At 48.6% G+C, this 14,923-nt stretch overlaps 1 pseudogene; it reads left to right on the top strand.

Annotated features, from left to right (window-relative positions):
• The first annotated feature begins 395 nt into the window (after positions 1-395).
• Positions 396-9,582, top strand: LOC111152207 (annotated as a pseudogene).
• Positions 9,583-14,923: the final 5,341 nt, after the last annotated feature.

Here is a 14,923-nt window from a genome sequence, read left to right as displayed (position 1 = left end):
CAGGTGGAGAGAAAGCAGGGCATGTACGGGGTTTCCCGGAAGGCCTGGCTCTGAAAGTCCCAGGCCTGAGATCGGTGTCTGGGGTAGAGGAAGCCAAGGCCCTTATTTCTTTTCTTTTCTTTTCTTTTCTTTTCCTTTTCTTTCTTTCTTTCTTTGACAGACAGAGATCACAAGTAGGCAGAGAGACAGGGAGAGAGAGGAGGGGAAGCACGCTCCCTGCCAAGCAGAGAACACGATGTGGGGCTCAATCCCAGAACCCTGGGATCATGACCGGAGCCAAAGGCAGAAGGCTTTAACCCACCGAGCCACCCAGGTGCCCCAGCTGAGGTACTTATTCACCGGGTTTCTCTTCTCCCTGTCACAACCTGTGCCGTGTCCTCCTGCCTGGATACTCATGACGTAGTCCCAGCTCTCACTCCCATTGCGTGCCCGGTTTCTAGAGAAGCCAATCAGCGTCACCGCGGTTCCCGGCTAGTAGGTGCCACGGATCCGCCGGGGCTTAGATTCTCCAGACCCCAGGAATGCGAGTGGTAATACCCCGAATATTCCTCCTGCTGCTGTCGGTCCTGTGACCGTGACCGAGACCTGGGCCGGTGAGTGCGGGATGGGAGGAAAGAGCCTCTGCGGCGGGAGCTAGGGGACCACCCGGCGGGCACGCGGGACCCCGGGGGAAGACGCCTCTCAGTTGTCCCCGCCCTCGGCCCCACCCCGGCCAGTGCTCCCGCGTCCCTCCGGGTCTCCGCCCTGCTCTCCCCCACTCGGTGCCCCCTCCCCTTGTCCTCCCGGCCGCCTCCACCTGGGCCCCGGGCTCCGGGACCCGCGCGGGGAGAAGGGTCAGGCGGGGTCTCAGCCCCTCCGCGCCCGCAGGCTCCCACTCCCTGAGGTATTTCGGCCCCGCCGTGTCCCGGCCCGGCCTCGGGGAGCCCTGGTATTGGGAAGTCGACTACGTGGACGACACGCGGTTCGCGCGGTTCGACAGCGTTGCGGATAATCCGAGGATGGAGCCGCGAGCGCCGTGGGTAAAGCAGGAGGAGCTGGAGTTTTGGGACCAGGAGACGCGGGGCGCCAAGGACACCACACGGACTTTCCGAGTGAGCCTGCACACCCTGCGGGGCTACTACAACCAGAGCGAGGCGGGTGAACGACGCGGGTCCCGGTCCAGGTCCGATCCTCACGGACGGGGCTGCGGGACCCGTCCGTCTCCCCACCCGGGAAGAGCCCGAAGGCACTTTACCCGCCTTTCAGTTTTGGCTTAAGCCCTGGGGTTCGCAGGCGGGACTGGGCTTCAGGGCGGAGCTGACCGTGGGGGCGGGGCCTCTGGGGCGGAGCTGACCGCGGGGGCGGGGCAGGGTCTCACACAGTCCGGTGGACTTCTGCCTGCGACGTGGGGTCCGAAGGGCCACTCCTCCGTGGATACAGGCAGTTCACCTACGACGGCGCAGAGTACCTCACCCTGAACAAGGACCTGCGCTCCTGGACCGTGGCGGACGCAGCGGCGCAGATCACCCGGCGTAAGTGGGAGGCGGCCGGTGTGGCGGAGCCGCAGAGGAACGACCTGGAGGTCACGTGTGTGGAATGGCTCCGGAGTACCTGGAGATGGGGAATAAGACGCTGCAGCACACAGGTACCGGGGGCCGCGGGACTTACACGATTTCCCTTCAGGCTGAGGCCTCCTAAGAGGGTAGGAAGACATGGGATCCACACCAGTATATGGCCCTCCCGTGGGTCGGGTCTGGAGACTAACTCTGCCTGGGTTTTCAGACCTGGTACCAGAGTGGCTCTGAAGGTCTGACTTTCTTCTAGGGACTATTGAGGGTTACAGTCTCTCCAGGTATGGAGGAGGAGACCATTTCTGAAACAACTGACAAGCCTTTCCCTTTGACTCATAGTGCCTTTGGGAACCTTGGGGGATTGTCTTAGGCTTTGTTCTCTGCCCCATACGCCACTGTTTGGGGTCTGACTTTACCTATTCTGAGTCACTTGGCCTCCAGCCATTCTAGGACCAGAAATTCCCTTTTTCTCACAGAAACCTGCCTTATACACTGGGCCATCTCACCCTAATTATAGAACTTTCCAAACAAGAAGAGAATATGTGTTCAGGCTGCTGTCTGGGTTATTGCTGTCTTTCCCCACCCCAGATGTCCTGTTCATTCTCAAGATGGCCACATGAGAGCTGCTTCAGTGGCTCAAGACAGATGTAAAGTTCCTGAATTTTCTTTCTTTTAACAATTTTTAAAAAATTTAAATCAGTTTACTTAACGTATGCTGTATTACTGGTTTCAGAGATAGAACTTAGTGATTTCATCAATTGCATGTAACACTCAGTGCTCATTACCTCACCTGCCCTCCTTAATGCCCATCACCCAATTATCCCTCCCTCCCAACTCCCCTTCAGCAACCCTGTCTGTTTCCTAGACTTAAGAGTCTCTTATGGTTTGTCTCCCTCTCTGATTTAATCTTATTTTATTTTTCCTTTCCTTTCCCTGTGTTTATCTGTTTTGTTTCTTAAATCCCACATGTGAGTGAAATCATATGCTATTTATCTTTCACTGACTGACTTATTTCACTTAGCATAATACCCTCTAGTTACATACACATTGTTGCAAATGGCAAGATTTCATTCTCTTTGATGGCTGAGTAATATTTCATTGTATATATGTACCACATCTTTATCCATTCATCTGTCGATGGACATCTGGGCTCTTTCCATAGTTTGGCTATTGTGGACATTGCTGCTGTAAACGTTGAGATGCACGTGCCCCTTCAGATCACTATGCTGGTATCCTTTGGGTAGAATTGCACCTAGTAGTGCAATTGCTGGGTTGTAGGATAGCTCTATTTCTACCTTTCTGAGGACCCTCAATACTGTTTTCCAGAGTGGCTGTACCAGTCTCCATTTCCACCAACAGTAGAAGAGGATTTCCTTTTCTTTGCATTCTCACCAACATCTTGTTTCCTGATTAGTTAATTTTGGCCATTCTGACAGATGTGAGGTGGTATCTCATTGTGGTTTTGATTTGTATTTCCCTGATGCCAAGCGACATTGAGCATTTTTTTCATGTGTCTTTTAGCCATCTGGATATCTTTGGAAAAATGTCTGTTTATGTCTTCTGCCCATTTCTTGACTGGAGTTTTTGGTTTTTTGGTGTTGGGGTTGTTCTTTACAGGTTTTGGATACTAGTCCTTTATCTTATAAGACATTTGCAAATATCTTCTCCCATTCTGTAGGTTGCCTTTTAATTTGTCGATTATTTCCTTTGCTCTGCAAAACTTTTTATCTTGATGAAGTCCCGGTAGTTCATTTTTGCTTTTGTTTCCCTTGCCTTTGGATACTAGCAAGAAATTGCTGTGGCTGAGGTTGAAGAGGTTGCTACCTGTGTTCTCCTTTAGTATTGTGATGGATTCCTGTCTCACATGTAGGTCTTTCATCCATTTTGAGATTATCTTTGTGTATGGTGTAAGAAAGTAGTTCAGTTTCATTTTTCTGCATGTGACTGTCCAGTTTTCCCAACACCATTTTTTGAAGAAACTGTCCTTTTTCCGTGATGGCTATTTTTTACTGCTTTGTTGAATATTAGTTGACCATATTGTTGAGGGTCCATTTCTGGGTTCTTTATTCTGTTCCATTGATCTGTGTGTTTGTTTTTATGCCAATACCATACTGTCTTGGTGATTACAGCTTTGACATAGAGCTTGAAGTCTGGAACTGTGATGCCTCCAGCTTTGGTTTTCTTTTTCAACATTCTTTTGGCTATTTGGAGTCTTTTCTGGTTCCATACAAATTTTAGAATTATTTGTTATATTTCTGTGAAAAAAGTAGATGGTATTTTGATAGGGATTGCATTGTGTGTGTAGATTGCTCTAGGTAGCATAGACATTTTCACAATATTTGTTCTTCCAATCCATGAGCATGGAATGTTTTTCCATTTCTTTGTGTCTTCCTCAGTTTCTTTCATGAGTGTTCTATAGTTTTCTGAGTACAGATCCTTTACCTCTTTAGTTAGGTTTATTTCTAGGTATTGCAGGGTTTTGGTGCAATTGTAAATGGGATCAATTCCTTGATTTCTCTTTCTTCTGCCTCATTGTTGGTGTATAGAAAAGCAACTGACTTCTGTGCATTGATTTTATATCCTGCCACTTTGCTGAATTCCTATATCAGATCTAGCAATTTTTTTGGTGAAGTCTTTGGGTTTTCTACATAGAGTATCATGCCATCTGCGAGGAGTGAGAGTTTGACTTTTTTGCTAATTTGGATGCCTTTTATTTCTTTTTGTTGTCTGATTGCTGAGCCTAGAATTTCCAGTACTATGCTGAACAACAGTGGTGAGAGTGGACATCCCTGCCGTGTTCCTGACCTTAGGGGAAACACTCTCAGTTTTTCCCCATTGAGGATGATATTCACTGTGGGTCTTTCATATATGACTTTTATGATATTGGCATATGATATTCCCTTGATCCTTACATGGTGGAGAGTTTTTAATCAAGAAAGGACACTGTATTTTGTTAAATGCTTTTTCTGCATCTATTGAGAGGATCATATGGTTCTTTTCTTTTATTGATGTGGCATCTCACACTGATTGATTTGCAGATGTTGAACCACCCCTGTAGTCCAGGAATAAATCCTTTTAACATACAGTTGAATCCTATTAGCTAGTATCTTGGTGAGACTTTTCGTTAGGGATATTGGTCTGTAATTCTCCTTCAAAATGGGGTCTTCAGGGTGCCTGGGTGGCTCAGTCACTGGGCATCTGCCTTCAGCTCAGTCAGGATTCCAGGGTGGATAGAGCCCTGCATTGGGCTCCCTGTGCAGCAGGAAGCCTACGTCTTCCTTCCCCACTTCCCCTGCTTGTGTTCCCTCTCTTGCTGTGTCTCTCTCTGTGAAATAAATAAATAAAATCTTAAAAAAAAATGGGGTCTTTGTCTGGTTATATATATGTGTGAATATGTATAGAATATATCTGTGAAGTCCATCTGGTCCAGTGTGTCATTCAAAGCCCCCTACCTTTCCTTGTTGTTTCTACCTAGATGATCTGTCCATTGCTGTGAGTGGGGTGTTAAAGTCCCTTAGTATTATCATATTATTATCAATGAGTTTCCTTCATTTTATTATTAATTGGTTTATACATTTGGCTGCTCCCAATTTAGGGGCATAAATATTTACAATTGTTAGATCTTCCTGTTAGATAGATACTTTTATTATGATATAGTGTCCTTCATCTCTCATTAATTTTTGGTTTAAAACCTGGTTTGTTTGATGTAAGGATGGCTACTCTAGTTTTCTTTTGATGTTCATTGTCATGATAAATCGTTCTCCACCCCTTCACTTTCAGTCTGGAGGTGTATATAGGTCTAAAATAAGTCTCTTGTAAGCAGTATATTGATGGGTCTTGTTATTTTATCCATTCTGATACCCTATGTCTTTTGATTAGAGCATTTAGTCCATTTACATTCAGAGTAATTAGTGAAAGATATGAATTTAGTGCCACTGTATTAACTGTAAAGTTGTTGTTCCTGTAGATTGTCTGTGTTCCTCTCTGGTCTATGTTACTTTTTGACTCTCTCTCTGCTCAAAGGATTCCCCTTTAATATCTCTTGCAATGGGTGACTTAGTATTCACAAATTCATGTAGTTTTTGTTTTTCCTGGACAATCTTTATTTTTCCTTCTATTCTGAGTGACAGCATTGCTGGATAAAGTATTCTTGGTTGCATATTTTTCCCATTTAGCATCTTGAATATATCATACAGTCCTTTCTGGCCTGCCAGGTCTCTGTGCACACATCCGCTGCCAGCCTTATGTTCTACCCTTGTAAGTTAAGGACCTCTACTCCTGAGGTGCTTTCAGCATTTTCTCTTTATCTTTGAAATTTGCAAGCTTCCCTATTATATGTCAAGGTGTTGACCCATTTTTATTGATTTTGAGGGGAGTTCTCTGTGCCTTCTGGACTTTGGACCTGAATGCTGTTTCCTTCCCCAGATTAGGAATTTCTCAGTTATAATTTGTTCAAATAAAACTTCTGCCCTTTTCTTCCACTCCTCATCTTCTGGGGCTCTTATAATATGGATATTATTTCACTTTATGGGATCACTGTGTCCTCTATGTCTCCCTTCGTGATTTAATTGTTTCTTTTCTCTCTTCAGTTTCCTTTTTTTCAAAATTTTATCTTCTGTGTCACTGACTCGCTCTTCTGCCTTGTTCACCTTCATTTTTATTGCTTCCATTTGGGACTGCATCTCAGTAATAGCATTTTTATTTTATTTTATTTTTAAAGATTTTATTTATTTGAGAGAGTGAGATAGAGAGACAAAGAGCACAAGCAGGGGGAGAGGCAGGCAGAGGGAGAAGCAGGCTTCCCACTGAGCAGAGAGCCTGATGTGGGGCTTGATCCCAGGACCCTGGGATCAGACCTGAGCTGAAGACAGATGCTTAACTGACTGAGCCACCCCGGCACCTGGTAATAGCATTTTAAATGCCTAACTAGATTTTAGTTCTTTTATTTCTACAGTAAGAGATTCTGTAGTGTCTTCTATGCTTTTTTCAAGCCCACCTAGAATCTTTATAGTTGTTTTAAATTCTAGTTCAAACATCTTATATCCATATTGATTAAATCCCTGGCAGTAAGTACTGCCTCCTGTTCCTTCCTTTGGGGTGAATTTCTCCATTTCATCATTTTGTCCAGAAAATAATAGAAGAATGAGAGGAAAAAAAACAACAATAACATTAAAAAAACACAAAACAAGCTAGAAAAAAAAATCAAAACAAGAAATAAACAAAAAACTAAACAAAAACTAGATCTTGGTGTATTTTGGTCTGCTTATTAAGAGAAACTAGATCCCAAAATAAGAAAGAAAAACATATCTATACAAAAACAAAATAAAATAAAATTCAACAGAAGGAAACAAAAAAATAAAAAATAATGTATATGTAAAAATTAAAAAAAAGGAATTGAGAAAAATAGCTGAAAAAATAATACTGAAAGACTAAAGAAAAAAACAAACAAACCATGAATGCTATATATGGTTTTCCCCAAGAGTGGAAGCTTTGGAGCGCCTATGATCAGTCAACTTGGTGCCGGCCAATTGTCCTTGCTGGTTTTCTGGGGGAGGGGCCTCTTGAGCTGATTCTCAGGTGGACTTTGCCCTGGTGGAATTGCACCTCCCTTGCGCAGAGGCTGGGCTCAGTGTAAGCAGCTCTGGGTTCCACTAGGTGGCGCTGTTTTGCGCGGAGGCTTTCAGCTTGATCAGCCCGGTGAATATGGCTACACCTTGCTCTTTAGCCCTGGAGCTGAAAATTCACACTGCCCACTCTTTAGTGAGCTGCAGAGAAAAGCAATCAGTCACTCTGGTCTCCCTGATTTCCCTACAAACTCTGTGTTCACCCAGACTGTGACCAAGTGTTTTTTTATGTCAGGCACGTGACCGAGTTTCAAAACTCCAACCTCACGGACTCCTGCAGGGGGACCCGGGCAGTTCCACCCAGAGGAGGAGGGGGGTGTCTCCCTGTGCTTCTCCACTTGCTGGGCCCCTACTGGGAGAATAGTTCCCCCAACTGTGCAGTGGTTCCCTGTTTATGGCAACCCGAGCATAAAGTGGGCGCCTACCCTCACTGATTGCAGCCGGCTTTCCCGCTCTGATGCCTGGGTACTTTGCCCACTCAGGCACCCCTGTTCTTTCTGTGACCCTGGGGATCCTGAGCCATGCTGTCCCACCTCGGATTCCGGATTCTGCCCTACTCTGATACTTGAGTATCTTTAAGCCAGGGACCTCCCGCACTGGAGCAGATTTCTAAGAGTCCCGATTTCATGCTCTGCTGTTTATAATACTTGGCAGCTGATTCCTGAAGCAACTGTCTCCGCTCTGCCGTATCCTCCGATATTTCACCCTGGATTCATGTCTCTGCACCTCCTACCTCCCAAACAGTGGTCGCTTTCCTACTTGTAGAATTGCAGCATTTCTTTCTTCACACCTACCATTGATTTCTTAGGTGTTCAGAATGATTTGATAACTATCTAGCTGATTCCAGGGACCAGATGAAATTCGGGTCTCCTACTCCTCCACCATCTTAACTCCTTCCTAAATTTTCTGACCCTTCTCTTCAGATGCCCTGAAAACACGTGTCACCTACCGTCTTGTGTCTGACCATGAGGTCACATTGAGGTGCTGGGCCCTGGGCTTCTACCCTGCGGAGATCATCCTGACCTGGCAGCGTGATGAGGAGGACCTGACCCAGCAGGACACAGAGCTTGTGGAGACCAGGCCTGCAAGAGATGGAACCTTTCCAGAAGTGGGCAGCTATGGTGGTGCCTTCTGGAGAGGAGCAGAGATGCACATGCCATGTGCAGCATGAGGGGCTGCCCGAGCACATTACCTTTTGATGTGGTAAGGAGGGAAACCTGGTCATAGAGTCTGCTGTCAGGGACATCAGGAGCTGTTGTGGAGATCTTCAGTAGTGTCTAAGCTGAAACCTGTGGGTCAAGGCCCTCACCTTACCCTCTTTTCCCAGAGTCCCTTCCTTGGCCCCCCCCATTACCTTCGAGGGCATCGTGGCTGGTTTGGTTGTTGTTGTGGTCACTGGTACTGTGGTGGTTGGAGCTGTCATGTGGAGGAAGGAGAGCTCAGGTAGGGAAGGGGGGTGCTCTGAGTTTTCTTTTCCCAGGTGAAAGTCTGTCCTGCCTTGTTTATGGGCACTGCTGTCCGCACACATGTGCCCCTCCACTGTGGGGCTCACTGCCAGATCACCATGTAGTAAAGCACAGGTGAGAGTGAAAGATAGATTAATCATCCTGATGAATGTGGTGATGGACCTGATTTCCCAGCAGTCACAGGTCAGAGAGCAAGGTCCTTGCTGAGGACAGACTGCAGGAGGATGGTTGGTCTCACCCTGCCATCTCTTTTCTTCATGTCCCTGATTCTGCCCTAGGTCTATAGTGACAGTTCTGGAAACTTCCTTGTGGTCCAGGCTATCCTTTCATCTAGGATCTTGGGCCTGGCCTCCCTCATGGCATCTCATGGGATGTTTTCTTTCCCCAGGTGGAAGAGGAAGGAGTTATGCTTAGGCTACGAGTATGGAGGGGTGATCCCTGAGACCCTGAGACAGTGTAGATGGGACCCCATGGGGAGCTCACCCACCCCACAGCTCATCCTTTAGTTTCATCTCCTGTGGGCTCTGACCACATTCTGTCTGTTCTTCCCCAGGCAGTGACCGCCCCCAGGGCTCCCTCTGCTTCTGAAGGTAAGACCCTAGAGGGTCTGACATGGGGGCGGGTGGGAGAAAGAACGGGGCCATGACTGGATTGTGGGGATTCTTTGAGTGGATATTTTGAGCATGTGGTGGGCTGTTGAGAAAGTCCACACATATATGACTGACCTGAATCTGTTCATGATTGTTTCCTTTCACAGAGTGAGCCCGCTGCCTTGTGGGGGACCAAGTAATGCAAGATGTGTTCACTTTCCCATCTTGTGACATCAATACCCCTGATTTCCCTTTCTGCAAAGGACATTTGAATGTGTTTGTGTTCCTATTCACATAATGTGAGGAGGTGGGGAGACAGGTCCCCCTCCCGTGTGACCATCCCCCTGCCCCTACCCCCTGCCCCCCCCACCAAGATCAACCCGTGTTCTCTTTCCTCATCTGCTTTCCTATTCCAGCCAAGGAAGAGTAGCCCATCTCCATCCCGGTCTTTACTTAGTGTGACACTGAGCTACAACTTCTTATTTCTTTGTTGAAAATAGGACCCTATATGTGAATTGTTTTTTTCCAGTTCTTGTCATGAGGAGTGGATCAGTTAGTTAAAGGAGAGGATTCCTGAAGTCTGAGAGAGGAAATACATGGAAGCATTGAGAACCTTCCAGAATCTGCAGCTTTGGTGTGCTGGGTCTCCTCTAGGTGGGGTCAGGAGAAGGCTGTGAAGAGCCGTTCAGTGTGGGTGTGACACGGTCACCGCTCAGCTGGGGAGTCTCTCTGCTCTTTCGTCCTCATCCTTCCAGTGGGACCTGTCCTTGTAGGACAGTCTCTGTGATCACAGAGACTTGGACATCACCCAGACCTTGTCCTGTGTCCGGGACTGACTGTGGGCAGCAACGTTGTATGGCCAGGACAGCCTTGGCTCAGGCCTGGGTTGGGGCCTCAGCCCATCTTTGGGTATTTATTTGTTGTTTCTTTGTTTCTGGAGAGGATTAGGCCTGTTTTCACGTCCAAGTAGGAGTTTGGTCTCCTTCAGCTTCGGGTGTCTCCTGCCTGACAGCTGCAGGAGGCAGTTGGCCCGTCGGAGTCTCCACAGGCCCAGGGCGCCCCCCATGCCCAGGCATCTGTGGTATCGAGGGGTTACTCTCAGACTCATTTAGCTCTTGCCCTTCTTCTGGGGCTCAGTTGTTCTTTCCATCTTTTTCCCATTCTTCTTTGAGGAACAGATTCTGGATTAGCTGGATTAGCAGACAAGAGGCCTGCCGGAATTTCTCGTTTTGAATTAGTTCCTGTTAGGTTTCCATCCTCTCCTTGCCCACCTCTGCCCTAGCGATCCTGTGCTGGCTCTAGTCCAAGGTCAATGAGTTAGGAAGCAGAGTCTTCTGCAATTCTGCTCAGTTGGGAAATAGCATCTGTGAGTCAAGGATGGTGGTTGTTGAAAATGGGAATGTACTTGGTGTGCAGGGGAGGTGCTGTGAGAGCAGGGAGGAAGGGAGGCAGGGGTGCAGCGTGGTGAGGAAGTTCAGGGCATGGGGGCAGCGGGAGGGGTGTCTGTGCTGGGTGGGCTGCAGAGCAGCTGGGGTATGAGGCTGCATTAGTGAAGGTACTGCCTCTGGACCAGGGAGGTGCTCCATACTGGCCAGTCCTTGACTGGCGTAGGTCGTGCACCAGATACGGGACACACTGTGGTTTGCATCTGGGAAATGCGTTTGAAGTTTCTGTATTTTTGACAAGGTGTGGTGGCTGCTGGTCTTCCCATCGCACTTTTAGCAGCAGGAATGTAGATTAGGATTCCCCGTGGCTGTGCTGCAGCCTTGCTCGTAGGGCTTGTTAAACAGGTGATTACTTGACCTTGCGCCAAATACTCGGAGTCTGTGGGTCTGGGGAGAGGCCCGTGTGTTCTGAGAAGCCCCACAAGCAAGTCTGGTGCTCAGACGAATCTGGAGTCTGTGAGGTCAGAGAGGAGAGCAGGCCAGGGTGGGAGGGGCATTAAAATCCCATTTACTTACCATTTGTCCCTTGAAGGGCATCTTGGTTCTTTCCACAGTTTGGCGACCGTGGCCATTGCTGCTATAAACATTGGGGTACAGATGGCCCTTCTTTTCACTACATCTGTATCTTTGGGGTAAATACCCAGTAGTGCAATTGCAGGGTCATAGGGAAGCTCTATTTTTAATTTCTTGAGGACTCTCCATACTGTTCTCCAAAGTGGCTGCACCAACTTGCATTCCCACCAACAGTGTAAGAGGGTTCCCCTTTCTCCACATCCCCTCCAACACATGTTGTTTCCTGTCTTGCTAATTTTGGCCATTCTAACTGGAGTAAGGTGATATCTCAATGGGGTTTTAATTTGAATCTCCCTGATGGCTAGTGATGATGAACATTTTGCTGAGGGAAATAAGTCAACCAGAGAGAGTCCATTATCATATGGTTTCACTTATTTGTGGAGCATAACAAATAACATGGAGGACAAGGGGAGTTAGAGAGGAGAAGGGAGTTGGGGGAAATTGGAAGGGGAGGTGAACCATGAGAGACTATGGACTCTGAAAAACAATCTGAGGGGTTTGAAGTGGCGGGGGTGGGAGGTTGGGGGAACCAGGTGGTGGGTATTAGAGAGGGCACGGATTGCATGGAGCACTGGGTGTGGTGCAAAAACAAGGAATACTGTTATGCTGAAAATTAAAAAAAAAAAGCTGGAAAAAAAATTGCATTTACTATATTTTTTTCCCTCATCAAGAGAGGGAGGATGTTGTCACGAGGTGTGATGTGTGAGATTTACGGCATTGTTTTGTCATGGGGTGTCATCAGGGGGAGGATTAGGGAGTGGTTCACAGCTGGGATGACGAGCATCTCTGAACGCTTGCTCTCTGCAGCTGTTCCTCGGAGCAAACCCTGGAACCCAGCCCTGCTCGAACTTGGACAGAAGGTACTGCACACACACTTAATGCACGCACATTTGTATGGACGTAACGTGTTCCTGGGGATGGTCATGGAACAGGCTAGGCTGCGCAGCCAGGAGCACACCTGCAGTGGCCGGTCTGGCTGCGTCTCACACGGGAACCCCGGCCTCTGCTGAGGGCACAGTGATCACCACTAGCACCGCTGACTCGGTTGGGTCAGAACACGGGCCACTGTGGCCGCTCCTGGGCCTGGGGTACATACTGCCACTCATGCCCCTTGTCAAACACACCGTGCACCTTGGCAGCCTCTCTCTGTCCCCAGGTCGTGAGTCAGGTCCAGCGTGTGCTCCCCTGTCTGGTGGAACCTCAGGCCAGGTCCCACTGGAAGGATGTGGGGGAAAACAGGTGTTCCTCTTCTGTGGAGGAAGGCAGTCTCTTCCGAAGCCCTGACTGTGGAATTCTCCTCATGTCGGAAGGCCACTGGGGTGTTGGGGGAGAGAGAATTCCTAACTGTCTTTCTCGGGGCACAGATCTGAGGCTGCAGCTTGACCTGGTGCTCTGTAGGTGCTCAGGTTTGGCCGAGGGAACAAGTGGGTAATAAATGACAGCTGTCCTCTCGTTCCCCTGACACTACGTGATCAGTCCCAGCTGTCGTCCACTGCAGTTCTCACTCACAAACACGGGCAATGGCGAAGTGGGCTGGTGGCCTGATGGCTCAGGGCAAATTTGCCCTCCTTTGTTCTTGAAGAACGAGAACCCTGGGTCTGCAAGACGTGAGTGGTCTGTGTGCACCGATGTGTCATGTGAATGTGTCTATTTCCCGTGTGTGGCGATGTTCTGGGGCGAGACACTTTAGCACCTGTCAGCGTTCCCGGGACCGCTGCCCAACTTGAACGACAGTGCCAGGGACATGGGAACCTGAGAGCTGAAGCCGCGGTAGGTTGAGTTTGACGGTCTCGGTGGCGTGTGGCATCTGTGACTCCATGCTGGGCCCGCTGTCTCCTTCCTCAACAGGACGCTGAACAGCTGGTCGCAGGCGGACGGACGTGATAGGCTTCCGTTCTGCTTCTCCTTTGCTCCTGGATGAGATGAGGTGCAGGTTACTTGCTTGCTCTAACTCTCAGTTTCTCTTTGTGGAGCAGAGAGGGTTTCTTCCCCCAACTGACCAGCTCTCTGATTCCCTGTCACCACCTGGGTGTCCTCTGATTCATTCATTTCACACTTGACCCTGTCGACCTGGGGTGAGCTCAGGTAGGAGGACTCATCCTGCAAGTTGCCCTCAGCTCATGGGCAAGTCTCAACTCTCAGGTTCCCACATGCCCGGCACTGTTGTTCAAGTTTGCTACAAAGTTGGGGGTACCCTGGACATTCAGTAGTTTGCTAGAAGGACTCCTAGGTCTCAGGAGAACTCCATGTTGACTATGATGGTTTATTATAAGGACATGCACGAGCAGCCAGATGAAGAGGCTCGGGAGTGTGGGGGCGTGTAGGTCCTGGTGCGGGAGCCTCTGTCTCCGTGGACTCGGAATGTGCCTCCCTCGGAGCACATGGACGTGTTTGCCATTTCAGAAGCTCTGTGAACCCCACTGTGGAGCAGTCTTCATGGAAGCTTCATGACATAGGCATGCTTGATTCAGTCACTGGCTGTCGGGGATGGAGGTCAGCCTCCAGAGCCTCTCCACAGAGATCAGGGAGTGAGGCTGATGGCTCCAACTCTCTAGTCATGTCTTGGTCCTCCTGGTCACCAGCCCCAACCTGAACTGTCTAAGACCCTTGGCCAAGTCATCTCATTAGAGTACCAGTGACAGTCTTATCACTAAGGAGATCCCAAAGGGCTGGGGAGCTGGGTGCCAGGAACTGGGGACAAAGACCACATATTTTTATTATCCTGCAGCCACGCTGTGGTCTTTGAGCACAGGTTCCCTGTAGTGGTGGGACCGGAACTGCAGAGATGCTGGTAGTACTTGCGTCCCATCTGGTCATTAACGGTCAGCCCATCTTCCTGCTGGAGGACAATGTCTCCCAAGGCCTCTCAGGTCTGCTGGGTCCATTCAGTGTTGCCAGGTTCCAGAAGCAGGAATGTTCTCAGAGCACACGGCTTTCTCTCTCAGGGTCTGGGATGGCAGAGCTAAGAGACAGTGTCATCTCTTGCTCACACTTCTTCCGAGGCGCTAATGTACTATGGATTTCCCTCATGACGTAGTGAATATATCCCCTCCTTTACCCTCAGTTACTATTTCTACTTCTCTGCATTTATACCTCACTTTCTGCCATTGGAAGGGACATTATGTGTGGCTGCTGTGCTTGTCCAAACTGTGGGCAGCAACATGAGTCTATGCTCTGTTTTTTGCTTGTTTGTTTTAATAGCACTCTGACCATTTGCATCTACCACTGGGTGAGCAAAGTACAATCCAGAATACACATTCCTGTCAAGGCCCTTTTGTTGCCCTTTGGGGTTACCATTATGGCTCTGACTTGTCAGCTACATTCAAGGCTTTCCTACCAGGGGGTCGGCCTCCTAGCTCTCTCTGGTGTTTGGTTGGCAGCCAGAGCAGTTCTGTTTGGGCCACAGAAGATGCAAGTGAACTATAGAGTTTCAGCCTTTCCCTGCATTGCCACAGCCCCCCCTTAGTCCCCTTATTTCCCTGCCCTAGGTGGCTACCCCAAGAGAGGACACCAGGAAACACACTCCTCCATTCCATTCCACTTCCAAACTCAGAAGGTGGTTCTTGTGACGGGCATCAAGATGTCCTCCTTTGATGCACACCACAAATTCCCATAACGAGCAAGGGCCCAACCCCATGTGGCTATTCCTTTAATAGACCATGTTTCCATTGTCCT

Source organism: Enhydra lutris, unplaced genomic scaffold, assembly GCF_002288905.1.
Source record: "Enhydra lutris kenyoni isolate GAN:26980312 unplaced genomic scaffold, ASM228890v2 scaffoldscaffold28, whole genome shotgun sequence".
NCBI lineage: Eukaryota > Metazoa > Chordata > Mammalia > Carnivora > Mustelidae > Enhydra > Enhydra lutris.
This window is presented reverse-complemented; position numbering and strand designations above follow the sequence as displayed.